This window comes from Notamacropus eugenii, chromosome 6, assembly GCF_028372415.1.
Source record: "Notamacropus eugenii isolate mMacEug1 chromosome 6, mMacEug1.pri_v2, whole genome shotgun sequence".
Classification (NCBI taxonomy): domain Eukaryota; kingdom Metazoa; phylum Chordata; class Mammalia; order Diprotodontia; family Macropodidae; genus Notamacropus; species Notamacropus eugenii.
The window spans coordinates 172,744,981-172,760,956 of record NC_092877.1 but is presented as its reverse complement, the minus strand read 5'-3'; the positions used below and the strand labels follow the sequence as shown (position 1 = coordinate 172,760,956).

General features: G+C 37.1%; 1 protein-coding gene and 2 pseudogenes across 1 annotated transcript in view; 1 reads left to right on the top strand and 2 right to left on the bottom strand.

Moving 5' to 3' along the window:
• LOC140512186 (nucleophosmin pseudogene) overlaps positions 1-15,976 on the top strand; it is a 355,194-nt pseudogene that overhangs the window by 45,815 nt on the left and 293,403 nt on the right.
• LOC140510842 (ankyrin repeat domain-containing protein 26-like) overlaps positions 4,052-15,976 on the bottom strand; it is a 96,222-nt gene continuing 84,297 nt past the window's right edge. The window contains 1 exon segment of the mRNA XM_072619717.1: positions 4,052-4,223. The gene's annotated coding sequence lies outside the window, so the exon portion shown is untranslated.
• On the bottom strand, positions 4,242-9,969 carry LOC140512475 (transmembrane protein 230 pseudogene; annotated as a pseudogene).

Sequence of the window (15,976 nt, the reverse complement as noted above, 5' to 3'; positions counted from 1 at the left end):
TTGTGACATTTTTGTGCCCTAGTCAATGGTCAATTTTTGTCTCTGTCTTCCTATAGCATTGAGAAAAAGTTATATTCCTTTCCATGTCCGTTAGATTTTCTGCAGAGATCTATCATATCTACTTTATCCAGAGTTCTATTCACCTCTTTGCCTTCTTTCTTGTTTATTCTGAGGTTAGATATATCAAGTTCAGAGATAGGGAGATTGAGGTCCTGCACTAGTACAGTTTTGCTCTCTACTTCTTTCTGTATCTCCCTGACCTTCTTTCCTAAGAGTTTGGATGCTATACCACTTGGTGCATATATGTTTAGTAATACTTTTGCTGCATTGTCTATGGTGTCTTTTAGCAGGGTATAGTTTCCTTTTGTATCTCTTTGGATTAGATCTATTTCTCCTTTTGCATTGTCTGAGATTAGAATTGCTACCCCTGCTTTTTTACATTGGCTAAAACATAAAAGATTCAGCTCCAGTATTTACCCTATGTGTATTCCCCTGTTTCAAGTACATATCTTGTAATCAACACATTGTTGGATTATGCTTTTTAATCCATTCTCCTATCCATTTTCGTTTTATGAGAGACTTCATCCCATTCACATTCACAATTATGGTCACTGTCTGTCTTTCCCTCCATCCCATTTCTTGAGGTGTATGCTTTTAGTTTCCCCTTCTCTCTTCCCCTCCAAAACAGTGTCGCAATTTTTTGACCACAGACTCCCTGAGTTTCTGCTCTGTTCTATCAGCTCCTCTCCTTTTTATTCCCCTTTGCCCTTACTACTCTTCCTCTCATGTTTCTTTCTCCCTTCCCCTCCTACTGCCGATAAGGCACGTTAGATTTCTTTATTTAACTGAGTTTTTTGTTCCTTCCTTGAACCAAATCAGATGAGAGTAAATCTCAAACAGTGCTCATCTCCCTCCCCTCTTGCCCTCTACTGTATGGTTTGTGCCTCTTCCTGGGATGATATTTACTTTTTTCTGCCTCCTCCTTTACACATCTCCTTTTACAATCCCTTTGCACTCTAAATTATGGTTTTTTTTTAAAATAATCACATCAGTTAATTTATATCCACTTCCTCTATCTATGCACATCCCTTTTAAATATCATAATGAATATGCAATTCTCAAAATTAACGAGTATCAGTGTCCCTTATAGACATGTAAACTATTTGTCCATATGGAATAACAAGTTTTTTCCCGTTTACCTTTTTATGCTTCTCCTGAGACTTGTATTTGAAGATCAACTTTTCTATTGAGCTCTGGCCTTTTCATCAGGAAGATTTGGAAATCACTTGTCCATGATTGTTCATCTCCTTGCCTGAAATATTATGCTCAATTTTGCTGGGAAATTGATCCTTAGTTGTAGTCCAAACTCCTTTGCCTTATAGAACATCATAGTTCAATCCCTCTGACCTTTTAACATAGAAGCTGCAGGGTCCTGTGTGATCCTGACTGCTGTTTCTCGAGATTTGATTTTTTTTTTTTAATTCTGGTAGTTTGCACTATTTTCTCCTAAATTTGATAGTTGTGAAATTTGGCATCAATATTTCTTGGTGTTTTCAGTTTGGGATTTCTTTTAGGAGGTTATCAGTGGATTCTATCAATGATGATTTTGCCCTCTGGATCTAGAATCTCAGGGAAGTTTTCCCTGATGATTTCTTGGAGGTTATTATCCAGACTCTTTTTCTCATCATGGCTTTCTAGTAGACCAATAATTCTTAGATTTTCTCTCCTGTATGTATGTTGCAGAAGAGTTGTTTATCCAATGAGATGTTTTGCATTTTCTTCAATTTTTTCAATCTTTAAATTCCTTTTGATTGATTCTTGATGTCTCAGAGAGTCATTAGCTTCTACTTGCCCAATTCAAATTTTTAATAGATTATTTTCTTCAATTAACTTTTGCACCTTCTTTTCCATTTGTCGAATTGTTCCATTTAAGGAGTTGTTGTCTCCAATTACATTTTGTTCCTCCTTTTCCATTTGTCCAATTTTCCCAGTTAGGTTTTGAGCTTCCTTTTCAATTTGCTCAGTTTTCCTTCTCTTCAGTGTTCTCTTCAGTGAATTTTTTTCCCCATATTTTTAAAATCATTGGCCAATTTTTCTTCCACCTCTCTAATTTGGCTTTTGAACTCCTTTTTGAGCTCTTCCAAGAATGTTCTTTGTACTTGAGACAAATTCATATTCACTTCTGAGCTGTCAAATGAGAGTACAGTCTCAATGCTCATCTATCCTATATTCCTGTTTTAGTCTTTGTCCCCATAGTAAGATTCTATTATCTTTTACTTTATGCTTTGCTTCTTGCTCTTGATGATTGCCTTTTTCCTAGCTTTTAAAACGGAATTCTCCTTCTGGGACACAGGAGGCTCTTTGCCACATTCCTTGTGCTGAGAACTTGAGGCTTTGTGTGTTGTGGCCTCTGTTTTTTTTCAACCAGGAGCTAGAATACTGCAGCTTGCCTGGTGCTGGCTACTGTGCCAAGGCCAAGGCCTAAGTTTCCCTGGAGTTACCCTGCATGAGGTGTGGGGGAGGGGTGGTCTGACTGCAGGAGGTCTCCTCTCCTGGGCTAGAGTACAGGCAGGCTCAGTGGATGGTGAACCCCCATCTGCACTACTGTCTTCCCATTCCCTTGGCTGTTATAAGGCACACCTGTGGCGCTGATGTTGGTGCTTATGGGTTCCAACCCCTCCCAGGGGGTTCAGGATCTCTTCCTGGTTCTCTGAGGTGGGGTTGTCTGGGGCAGCTCTGAGACCTGCACTGGTCCCCTTAAGTCACAGCAGGAGGATGTCTCCTTAACAACTTTCTTAGCCTCTTGAGCCAAGAGACTTTTCACCCCTTCAGGTGATCCCACTAAATCCAGGATTTTTCCTGGGGAAATATTCTCTGCATTTTTCAAGACCAACAAGGGAAGGGTATGGACACTTACAGATCACTCTGCTATCTTGTCTCCTGGAAGTGAACTTAAGTCAACGTAAGTGGTTGACTTACAATTAATATGCGGGCTCACAGTCTCAGGAGCAGCTACTGCTATTACCTTGGATTCTGTGCTTCTTTCTCCCTCAGATCTGCCAGACTCCTGTCCTTGGCTGATATGTTTGAGAAACCACACTGCTTCAGTTGGCCCCTACAGTTCCTGGTGATACAACCTTGCACTCTGGGCTCCCCTGGCCCTGTGTAACAGATCCTTCTCGTCGACCTTCTGGGCTTTCCAGGGCTGGAAATCTGACACATTCTTCTCTGCTAGTGGATTCTGCTATTCTAAAATTTGTTTAGATTTTCTTTTCATTGATATCTGAAAAATTTGTGGTAGAGGTTAGGGGAGTACTCTGCCACCTTGGCTCCACCCCCTAGATATTCTGTTTTTGTGAGGTTTTGTTTTTGGAGGGATAGGGGACAAAAGAGCAGAAAGACTGCAAACAAGATTAGGAGATAAGTAGAAACGTTGGAAAGAATTTTTATAACTACTGTCTGTGATCAAGACTTCATTTCTAAAATATATAGAAAAGAGAGACAAATTTACAAGAATATGTCATCCCCCAATTGATCAATGTTCAAAGAATTTGAACAGGCAGTTTTCAGAGACAGATATTAAATCTATCTATAGTCATATGAAAAAAATTCTATAAATCACTATCGATTAAAGAGACGCAAATCAAAACAACTCTGAGGTAGCATCTGTTGATGCACTGAGCTCATAACTGTCAGCTCAGTCTTCTCCAGCAAGGACAAAATTGATGAAAGAAAAAAACATCTTAAAGTGAGTTTGTCTTCATTTTCAAATAAAATTCCCAATTGGTTTAGCAGTTATATATCAATAATTAGTAAATCTGTCTAATTTCTTATTTTCTTAAATAGAAAATACATTTCACCCTTCAAAGATAGATAGCTAAAGAATTACAGCCAATTTAGGGGTTTCTGGAGTACTTGCAACAACTAATAATTTGGGGGAGAGTATTGCAAATATAAAGAAATAAAAGTTTTTAATAAAGAATTGTACACATATATGCATATGAATATATACACATGGTACATATTAAAAATGACAGAACATACTTTCAAATGCATTAGGATTTTTTCACATTCATATATTTAGTGGAAAACCATTAAACATTATTAAACATAGTTCATTACACAAATAAACATTATTTCTTCCTTTAAAGTATGTGTTTTTCTGGATCCTGATTCCGATTGACATTCTTGTGGATTTATCAGCTGATGCTATTGGAGAAGTCCTTCAAGATACAGAAGAAAGTTCATCGGTAGGTGGTGGAAAAAGAAAGAAGAAACCAATTTACTTCACATATATACATATATACATACATATATATATATACATATATACATATATATATATATATATATATATATATAGAGAGAGAGAGAGAGAGATGTACACACACACACACACACACACACACACACACACGCCATATGTATTTATGTGTCTAATTTTAAAATTTTGTTTGGACCAAATGATCCATCATGTTAAGTAATTCTGCATGTGAGAAGCATGAAAATGGTCAGTGGTCCAACTTAGTTCTAGAATTTCCTGAACACTTTGAAGTCAAGTGACTTGCCCATGGTGTCATGGGCAGCATAGGGAATACATGAGCTCAAGTTTTCCTGGAAGCCATCTAGCATACACTGTTGTTTTAAGACTAAAGTCATAATTCTTGCATAATTCTTCACTATGTTTAATGATATCAGTCACTATGATTACACTTAAGATGTGTGTTGATTTTGGAACAATTTATCAAATTATTAATATAATACTGCTTTGTCATCCTTTGCAGAAATCAGTACAAAAGGTACAATTACAATTATGTTCCTGGTGATCTGTTTACTTACGCTCAAGTTGAGGTCTATTTCCTACCTAATTAGGTTGATTTTTGCCTTTGACCTCACAATCCAACCAATCATGCCAATTATTTGATTTGTCTATTTGAGGAAAATGTGTACCACGCTTCCATCTAGCTGCAACTTCTTTCTATTTTTTGGTTAAATTTATAGCAAGGGTTTCAATATGAATATCGCTTTGTTCTTTCAGTACTATTGGCCACTGCACAAAGATTGTAGCTGAAGATTCTACAAGTTCAACTGATATTTGTAGATGGTTCTTGAATTGTGGGATTCTGAGTATCTTTTGCCACCTCCCCCCTGCCCCCGCCATGATCCTCCTCTGTAGAATCACAGTGGAATCACAGAATTAAACATAATAATAGAATCTCAAAAATGGATATAACTACAATGGGTCTCTAGTCCAAGTAATGCTTGAAAAGCAGTCTTGATTGCATCCCCTCAAAGTGGCTAAATGACTTCATATCTGAAGATCAAAAGGCACTCCATAGAATTGAGGACCAATCATCCTTCTGTTTCATGGGATACTGTGGCCAAAAACTGCATTACCTACTGACCAGCCTTCAGGACCTAAGCCTCTCTGTAATTAGCCAGCCTTGTCTTCTGGAAACAGACACAAGATGGCTTGTGCTTATTGGAAAGAACCTATTAAATGTTGCACTTCTCCTGCATAGAAGAATCCAAGGTTACTACAAAGTAATAAAGAAGAGGGAGATGGTGCTGAAACAGCACCCTTGTGGGACTGTTCCAGCATATTTAAAAATCAGGCATAACATCAAATTATAACATTTCATTTGTGAGCAATTTGGATATATCCTCATTAAGTCCCCTAGTTATACTTTCTTCCAAATACTGCCGCATCTGAAATAACTTTAAAATACAATTCAGAATAATGAAGTACATGGAGACTAAGGAGCTCAATATAATACACAGAATGCAAATACTCTTTTAAAAAATGTGAACATCCAAAGAAATTACTAATAAACTTAGACATTGGTTTACTTGACTCTAGTCATTCAACAGACAATCTATTGATCTAATAAAATAATACTATAACAACAGAATCAAGAGTTTATCAAAATTATATGCAAAGAGACAAATGAACTTTGTTAGCCTAGTAGTCATGTCCCAGGTTGGGAATACAGTTTTCTTCTATGCTAAGCAAATTGTACCCTTTTTATTTTCATTTTGTTAATACAACATTTTTCTTTAAAAATAAAATCATTTTCACATCTTATACTTTAAAACAACTAATTTAAAATATTACTATTTTAATTCATTAAGCTGTAGTCTAAACAGAAAGTGACCATTAATGTATAGTGAGCAAAATAGAAAGGACAAGGCCTGGAAATGATTAAATACAATGCAAAAATTGCAAGGAGGGGCAGAGAGCATTAAATGAACACAGCTCTTACATTTTCTGTTACAATCGAAATATTTTTTAATCCAGACAGAAATTGATTTCTTTTCAGTTTCCAAATCCATGCTTTTTGCTTACGTAGACTTTTAATAAAAAAGCTAAGATAAATTCTACTTCCTACTCTAACTTGAGAAGAAAGAAACTGATTCAGTTCTTTAATTCTTTTTTTTAAAAGGAAAATAATCATATTAAAATAGTTTTCAAAATACTAAAAAAAAATTCACAAACCTTAGATTAGGGATCCATGCAAAAGACAAGCTTCTGAAGTCTGTCTGTCTCATTCTCTGAACCCTTTATTACAATTCACCTATTTTTGTTTTCCTTCATAATGTGTTCCTTGCTCCTGTATAGCACTTTATAAACATTCTTACATATATTATCTCATCTGATCCTCACAAATATCTTATGAAGAATTCAGGGTTTCCCCATCTTACACATGATTCATACTACTACTGAACTACTGGTTCATAGAGCTTAAGTGACTTGTCCGAAGACCTACTCCATTATACTAATCATTATTATTAAAATACAGTATACACACACAGAAAGAGAGAGGTTTCAAAGTTTACAAATCATTTTCCTTACAACAACCTTGTGAGGTAGGTATGCAACAATTATCACCTCAAATTCATAGATGAAGAATCTGAGGAGTGAAGAAGTGACTCAGCTACTAAGTGATGGAGTGAAGGCTCAAGCCTTAGTATTGTGACTCCTCATCTGGCACTCTTTTCACTCCACCATTGTCTCTCAGTCATGCTACTCCTCTCTCCTGTGAATACTGTCTTTCTGCCAAACCTTGTCCCTCTTCTCTGCATAACCTTCATATAACACAATCTAGTTTATGTCTTTCCATCACTTCAACGACCTTCCCTGAGCAGCTCCCCTACTTTTATAAAATCAAAAGGGCCACATGTCTATGTGTAAGAAAATACATTTTAATATACTTCTGTGCTTTTGCTTATCTGCTCATGTTTTTCATTAGTTTCTACCATCAATAGGTAAGTTTCCCGAGGACAGAAATGATGCCACCTGCTTTTGCTATAAATCAGGAATAGGAGCTAATGGAGTGCTTTTCACTTAGAAATGTTACTTATTAGATCTTAGATGCTTAACGGTCAAATATAAAGATATGATTTCATTGTCAATATGAGTAAAAGTATGGTTATACAGCAGGGTCTTAGTTTGATAAATGACTTGGTATAGTAAAAAGAAAAGAGGATATGTTATCTATATGTTATTCGTAGACTTAAATTCAACTTGATAATCAAGTCCAATATAAGGCACAACTTATACAAATATTGAATCTAGAGCTCTGATTTTGACATTTTCATTTCTCTTAAATGTACTCACTCCCTGCAACAATGAAATAATCAGCCTACTTCCACCAAGCTTAGACTTCAAGTGACTGAGTCTGTATCTTCACAATAAGAAAACAATTAAAGGTACTAATAAAGTAATTTAAAAAACAACTAAATTATGATTACTCTAACCTTATTTTTTCATAAGAAATGAGCAATCCTAACAACTGGTAAAAAAATTGAAATAATGATAAAAGCATGGAACATCCTTATCTTCAGAAGACAAAATGCCCCATGGTAGAGATATCAAACCTATGAAATGTATAAGGCCTGGCAAAAATATCAGTAAGATGAAAAACTGCAAAATCTCTTCTGAGACATTCAAAATTCCTAATTTGTGTGTCACTTCAAAAAGCAAGTCAGAATCATCATGGATTCTAATTTGATTATGCCTAGTTTTACTGAGATATGTTTTACTGGAGGATAGTAGAATAAATAGGTGGTTGGGATAAATGAGTCGTTTGGGGTTTTTCAAATAATTATTTAACAAAATAAAATTAGACACATTGCATCTTCTATTTTACACAAATCATGTTGTTAATACCAGACTACTTCCAAAAATAAAAGCCAAAATGTAAAAATGATGAACTTCTGGTTGGGAGATTCAGCCTCTTTTCAACTAAACCAATATTTGGCCATTTCCTCACCAAATTCCTATTTCTATATAAGTTTTTGAGTATATATACATATGTATACACACATATATGTGTATATTCATCTATTCATATACACACATGTATTCAGATAGATAGGGAAATCTAGCTACTTCTCTATAACTCTGTTGATGGTCTCTGAAAGCATCTGCAACAGAAAAATTCATCACCATGAAGCCCACCTGATGATGAACCTCGGCCTAAAAAGGACATGTCTTACAAAAAGTTTTTTTTGAGTGATTCTATTATTATTTTCACAACTGCTTTGGAATATATATGTATGTGTATGGAAAAGCTGCCTCTTCAAAAACCTTAGCTCAGAACAGGAGGTAAAGAAACTTATTTCTCTAATTGTAAGCTCAGTTCACATCTTTGGGATGACCCCAGAGAGACTAGCAATGACCTTGCTAAAATAACTGCTAGAGAACCAGAGAATTCTCTGACCCACTGATAATTAAATTTCCATGGGTTCAGCTTTTCGGTGCTAAGCTTATTCCCAAAAGCAACTGTTTTCTTCTGGAGCAAAGCAGACTCTAACCATCAAAATCTGGAATGTCATCATAAGAGTAGCCCCTGTAACCTTTTGGAAGCATAGTAAGCAATGCACAAATTGTAGAATCCTGGAAGGAATATCAGAATCTCAATTATCAGGACAGAAATGACTCGGTCTGTCCCCCTATTGCTGATATATCCAGCCAATAGCAGAGCACTTAGGACAATGAGAAAGGTGCCAATCATAAATAGTACTATGGCAAGTGCTATAGTCTTATAAGGGATTTTGGGAGGGTTCTTTTTAAACTGAAAGCCAATGTGGCCATCATCTGTGCTAGAAAGCTTGGATTACTTCAATTTACTAATGGGGATCTCAGCAGTTATATTGTTATGGGATGGTACCATAACAAAGAGAATATTTCCTCAGCTAGAATCTCTGATCCAGGCCCATCTCTCTTTCCTAAGGCTCACAGAACATGTCCTGAGCAGCCAGTGGATGCTGTGCTCCTTGGAGAACGAATGAATACAATTCTTTAATTTTTATAACAACTTCACAGAAGTGGGAAGAGAAGATGAAATGGGAGAACTCTCTAGATCACCATTAAAATAGTACAGTTTCCTTTTCAGAGACAAATGAAACATTTAGATAAGTATAGATAGACAGGAGGTAAATGTTGCAACATAAACATATAGCATGTGGGGAAAGCATCACCAAAACAAAGCATCTTTTTTTTCCCCTTCTTTATTTATTTATTTATTTAACTTTTAACATTCATTTTCACAAAATTTTGGGTTCCAAATTTTCTCCCCTTTTGTCCCCTCCCCCCACCCCAAAACACCAAGTGTTCTAATTGCCCCTGTCTGCCAATCTGCCCTCTCTTCTCTCATCCCTCTCTGCCCTTGTCTCCATCCTATACCCCTTTACCTGTGTTTCTTATTTCCTAGTGGCAAGAGCAGTACTCGACAGTTGTTCCTAAAACTTTGAGTTCCAACTTCCCTTCCTCCCTCCCTCTCCACCCCTTCCCTTTGGAAGGCAAGCAATTCAATATAGGCCAAATCTGTGTAGTTTTGCAAATGACTTCCATAATAGTAGTGTTGTGTAAGAACTAATTATATTTCCCTCCATCCTATCCTGTCCCCCATTACTTCTGTTCTCTTTTTTGATCCTGTCCCTCCCCATGAGTGTTGACCTCAAATTGCTCCCTCCTCCCCATGCCCTCCCTTCCATCGTCTCCCCCACCCTGTTTATCCCCTTCTCTCCCACTTTCCTGTATTGTAAGATAGGTTTTCGTACCAAAATGAGTGTGCATTTTATTCCTTCCTTTAGTGGAATGTGATGAGGGTAAACTTCATGTTTTTCTCTAACCTCCCCTCTTTATCCTTCCACTAATAAGTCTTTTGCTTGCCTCTTTTATGAGAGATAATTTACCCCATTCCATTTCTCCCTTACTCCTCCCAATATATTTCTCTCTCACTGCTTGATTTCATTTTTTTAAGATATGATCCCATCCTCTTCAATTCACTCTGTGCACTCTGTCTCTATGTGTGTGTGCATGTGAGTGTGCATGTGTGTGTGTGTAATCCCACCCAGTACCCAGATACTGAATAATTTCAAGAGTTACAAATATTGTCTTTCCATTGTAGGAATGTAAACAGTTCAACTTTAGTGAAGTCCTTTATGACTTCTCTTTGCTATTTACCTTTTCATGCTTCTCTTCATTCTTGTGTTTGAAAGTCAAATTTTCTTTTCAGCTCTGGTGTTTTCATCAAGAATGCTTGAAAGTCCTCTATTTCACTGAAAGACCAATTTCCCCCCTGAAGTATTATACTCAGTTTTGCTGGGTAGGTTATTCTTGGTTTTAGTTCTAGTTCCTTTGACTTCTAGAATATCATATTCCATGCCCTTCGGTCCCTTAATGTAGAAGCTGCTAGATCTTGTGTTATCCTGATTGTATTTCCACAATACTTGAATTGTTTCTTTCTAGCTGCTTGCAATATTTTCTCCTTGACCTGGGAACTCTGGAATTTGGCCACAATGTTCCTAGGACTCTCTCTTTTTGTATCTCTTTCAGGCGGTGATCTGTGGATTCCTTGAATACTAATTTTGCCCTCTGGTTCTAGAATCTCAGGGCAGTTTTCCTTGATAATTACATGAAAGATGATGTCTAGGCTCTTTTTTTGATCATGACTTTCAGGTAGGCCCATAATTTTTAAATTGTCTCTCCTGGATCTATTTTCCAGGTCAGTTGTTTTTCCAATGAGATATTTCACATTATCTTCCATTTTTTCATTCTTTTGGTTTTGTTTTGTGATTTCTTGGTTTCTCATAAAGTCATTAGCCTCCATCTATTCCATTCTAATTTTGAAAGTACTATTTTCTTTAGTGAGCTTTTGAATCTCCTTTTCCATTTGGCTAATTCTGCTTTTGAAAACATTCTTCTCCTCATTGGCTTTTTGAACCTCTTTTGCCAATTGAGTTAGCCTATTTTTCAAGGTGTTATTTTCTTCAGCATTTTTTTGGGTCTCCTTTAGCAGGTGTTTACTTGTTTTTCATGCTTTGCTTGCATGTCACTCATTTTTCTTCCCAGTTTTTCCTTCACCTCTCTAACTTGATTTTCAAAATCCTTTTTGAGCTCTTCCATGGCCTGAGCCCATTGAGTGGGCTGGGATACAGAAGCCTTGACTTCTGTATCTTTCCCTGATGGTAAGCATTGTTCTTCCTTATCAGAAAGGAAGAGAGGAAATGCATGTTCACCAAGAAAGTAACCTTCTATAGTCTTATTTTTTTTCCCTTTTCTAGGAATTTTCCCAGCCAGTGACTTGACTTCTGAGTGTCCTCTCCACCCCCACCTCGCCTCCAGATCCGCCTAGCCAGCACCTTGGGTCTGAGATTCAAATGCTGCTTCCCAGCCTCAGGGCTTTGGGTGGGGGCAGGGCTGCTATTCAGTGTGAGATTAAGTTCAGGTGCTTAGCTCAGGGCAGGGCGGCCTCTTGGGCTCAGTTCCCTCAGGGGGTTTATGCAGAGACCTTCAACAATGGATCTGGGCTCCTGCCTGCTTGGGGAGCCTGGGTATGCTCCCGCCTCTGCTGCTGCCTCCCGAGGGGGCCTGAGTTATGGGGACACCCCACTCCTCTCTCGACCCACCAAAGAGACCCTCTCACCGACCCTTGTCACCTGTGGGTGGGGGACCCGTGTGGCCACTGGAGATCCTCTCCCTGAAGCCTGCTTGGATCCACTCCTTTCCACACCGTGCCACGGCAGGGCTGGGTTCCGTGTCCAGGGCGTGAGGGACCTTTTGCGAGAGGTTTTCAGGCTCTCTGGAGCAGAAATCTCCGCTCCGTTGTTCTGTGGCTTCTGCTGCTCCAGAATTCACTGGTGGTTCTTTTTTTACAGATACTTTATGAGCAGTGGGTTCGGAGGTAGCATATGTGGGTCTTTCTACTCCACCATCTTGGCTCCGCCCCCAACAAAGCATCTTTAACTATAAAATGATCCTATTTGTATTTAGTCTCAAGAAAAGATAATTCTCACTAAATCTGCAATAGTAAATTCACAAAAGAGAACTCAGAAAAGATCAGAGCAAATTTACTATTATTGTCCATAATAATGATTTCGGAAATTTCTTTTGCTCTGGCTGTAAATTCAGAGCTAAGAGAGGAGATTTTGCATCCATTTCCCAGGTTCTGAGTTAGACTGTTCTTAAACATTTCTTTGAGAGCATCATTACTAGAAGGGGTCGTAGGTAATGCAAAACTTGATATTGGAGAAAGCCTTTACCTAAAAGATTTTAAGTGATACTTGAATAAAGATATGCTTTGAAAAGGGGGGGAAAGGCAAAGGAAATAAGTTAAGATGAGTGTTCAATATCATTTAGAAAAAGTTCTTTTAATATGTTTAACATATATGGAAAATACCTCTATGATTCTCTAGATATGAATATATAGACAGACATGTACATGTATTATATGTAAAAGGGTGTGATCAGGAGGAGCCTACTTAATTTGACATTGCTAAAAGTTAAGTTTGTGTCCTGGATTTGAAGATACTTGTAATCTAGATGGAGTGAACCTGCATAAAGAGACTAAATTTAGCATTTTGATCACATTGTCTTGGTAGAGTATGGTATTTGTTTTAGGTGCCAACTGGCAGCGTACTGGAAGAATTCCAATGTCTCTTCTCCCTTTAAAAGGTCAAATCCGTGGGCATGGCACAGATTCACACCAGCCAGGTCTCAACCAATCATCCATGTAGAACCAAAGGATCTCTAAGAGTCCAAGAAAATGACAGTATTTTCTAGATATAAACAATATCCCAAAGGTAGTCCATGGGCATATTCACATTTTCTTTGGGAGCATAGCTTCAAAGACAGAGCAAAGGTCTAACCCTAATTCCATTCAGATGTATAATGCTCTTTCTTCTAGTGATCTGTCTTTCTCCATCTTCTTCTGAGTACATGTAACGTACAAGTAAATACGCATATATACATATACATATATAAACATGTGTATATTACATATATATGCATGTATCTATGTTGAGTGGCATTGGGTGAATAGAGAGAGTGAGATTTGAACCTAGGTCTTCCTGACTTCAAATCTGGCAATAATGTATTCTTTCACCACTTATATAGGCATAGCACATGTATATGTCATATTTACAATTCTAGACTTTATGTTAGTTTAATTGGAAAAAGTCTTCAATTAAAGAAAGTTATGATAATTGTAGTTTTCATTGTTTGATATTAGAAGCAGAAAGATAAAATTCCAATATGTGTGCACTTAGGCTACGTTGTCCTAAGGCCCACAAATTACATAGGCAAATACAGTTTTGTATTTTGCTACTCTTCTGACCTATGTTAAGCCTGAGTCAACAGTTAATAGTCATAGTTACTCCTGGCCAGAGGCAGTAGACTGAGTTATTCCTTTCTTTTATTGCCTCCGATAGTCACCTTCTCCCAATTTCTGGTCCCAACAAAGCAACTCCTACTCCCTGAGCCTCACTCAGGGTGGGTATCCATAAGAGACCCCAAGAGCTTCACCACATCTGGGTCTTATTCACGAATGCCTCCTCCCACAGTTGTCACTGATCATCTCTTCTTTACCAAGATCATTTTGGGGGTATCTAACTTCCCTCCTTGAACCTTAGCTCTGACTTCTTCCTCCTTTGTGATCTGGGTTTCTTGCCCCCTTTGTTTACTGTGCTGTACATACTAATAAAGCTGTCGTTTATATAAGTTTCCTGAGTCCCAGTTTCCTGTAACGAGTCAAACCCAAGCCTTTGCTTTAAACCAAGGTGTGGCAATGAATAAAGCAAAACGTTATCATGTGTAAACAACTTGTAGATAATGCAATAGAAATTTTAAAAAGAGAAACAGGTATAGTTTTCAAAAATCTGTGAATGAAAAGACATTCTTTTATTATTATGAACATAATAAAGTCACTTTGCAACTTGACAGTTGCACAAACTTAAGTTTAATCAGCCATAGTTTTCTTGTATGAAAAAATGGGAATAATACTTACTGTAATACCTAACAGAGTGTCACAAGATAACACAAGAAAGTAGATGTCAAATATTTTGCTAACTATAACTACGTACAAAAACTCGATTTTTATAGACTCTCAATGACAATTCACATGATTTCAGTTCTGGACTTGAGCAGTTATCGTATTGACACCCTAAGCATCCTTAATCTATTATTATGATATTTCTCAATAAGGCTGGCAGTATGCAAGGGTAGAGTAGATCCCAACCCATGTGTCTCATTTGGAGGAGGCTTCCTATTCCTGGAAAGGTTTTCTGTGCCCAAATGGCTTCGCTACTGTCTCGACTTTCATGGATGTCTGTTTCAGATTCATTCCTCTGAGTTATGATAAATATTAAATCAGCATAAACTTTAAACATTTCAGCATGAATTAGATTACTAAATACTTTACAATATGAAAGGGCTGAGTGAATCTCTCTTTTGGACCTGAGATGATACACAGCAGTAGAAGAAATGTGGTGTGATGGAAAGAACATTGGACTTGGAGTCAGAGGAGTCCTGCCATAAAGGGTGCAGCTGACCCTTCCTCTGAAGTGATTGTGGCTCTTCTTGCTCACAGCCCCTATAAGTGTGCATCTATTGCTACATCTGATCTATATTTGTTCTCATAAAAATTACAAGCAGTAGCCATGAGGAAGTCACTTAGTTCCTCTCACCTTCAGTCTCCTCTTCTGTAAAAAGGTATAATAAACAGCACTTCATGTTATTTGTGAGGATCAAGTGAGATGATATGTGTAAAGAAATTTGTAAACTTTAAATTGTTATATAACTGTAAATTAAAAAATAACAGCCCCATGATTGCCATTTTTATACTACAGATAACAGTTGTGGCAGCTATGGGTAGAGTGTCAAATGGAGCAGCTGTGAGTGGCTAGCACCAGTATAATCATGCCTGATTATTCAGGGAAATATAAGCATGCAAAAAAGGGGGCAAGATGAGCAAAAGGAGATGAGAAAGTACCAACCACAAACCAATAGTCTAGCCTTGTCTACTGGGAGTAAACTAGAACATCATTTTTGTCTTAAATTTGACAAGTTTTTTATCTGATTCTGAGTTTTTCCACTAATTAAAAATCTGTTATTAGAAAAGCTATTGTGAAAATTCTTTTCCTTAGGGCTTTAATTGCTTATGATGAAAACTTTGAAAAAAGTATATTTCTAAAACTGATGGTTATCACTGAAAAATTTTCTTAAAACTTCCACCTCTCAAAAAATTTTGTAAGATCTTAGTTCTTTAAATAAATCACACATGGAGAATGGATTCCAGCAATGTCTCCTTTCTAATACCCTGAGGACTATCGCAAACATGTTTGACAATTGATATAGTCATCACTACACAGGGAAGACTCTGAAGATCATTTCAAAATGTAACACATTCTTAGCTTTTACACAGATCTACAAAGAAGTTACAAAAATAGATGTGAAATAAGTACTTCAAAAGAATACAGGAACAAATTTATCCAGCATCAGCATATGGTAACAGAGTGGGAAGGAACTGTAAAGGACAGTTAGCCCTACTCTCTTACTCTACAGATTAGAAAACAGAGATCATGCTAAATCAATCAATTAAGTAGAATGTATAAGTACCTACTCTGTGCTAGGCATTATGCTAGGAGATCTAAATAAGTAAAATAAAAAGACACCAACAAACTTGAAATGATC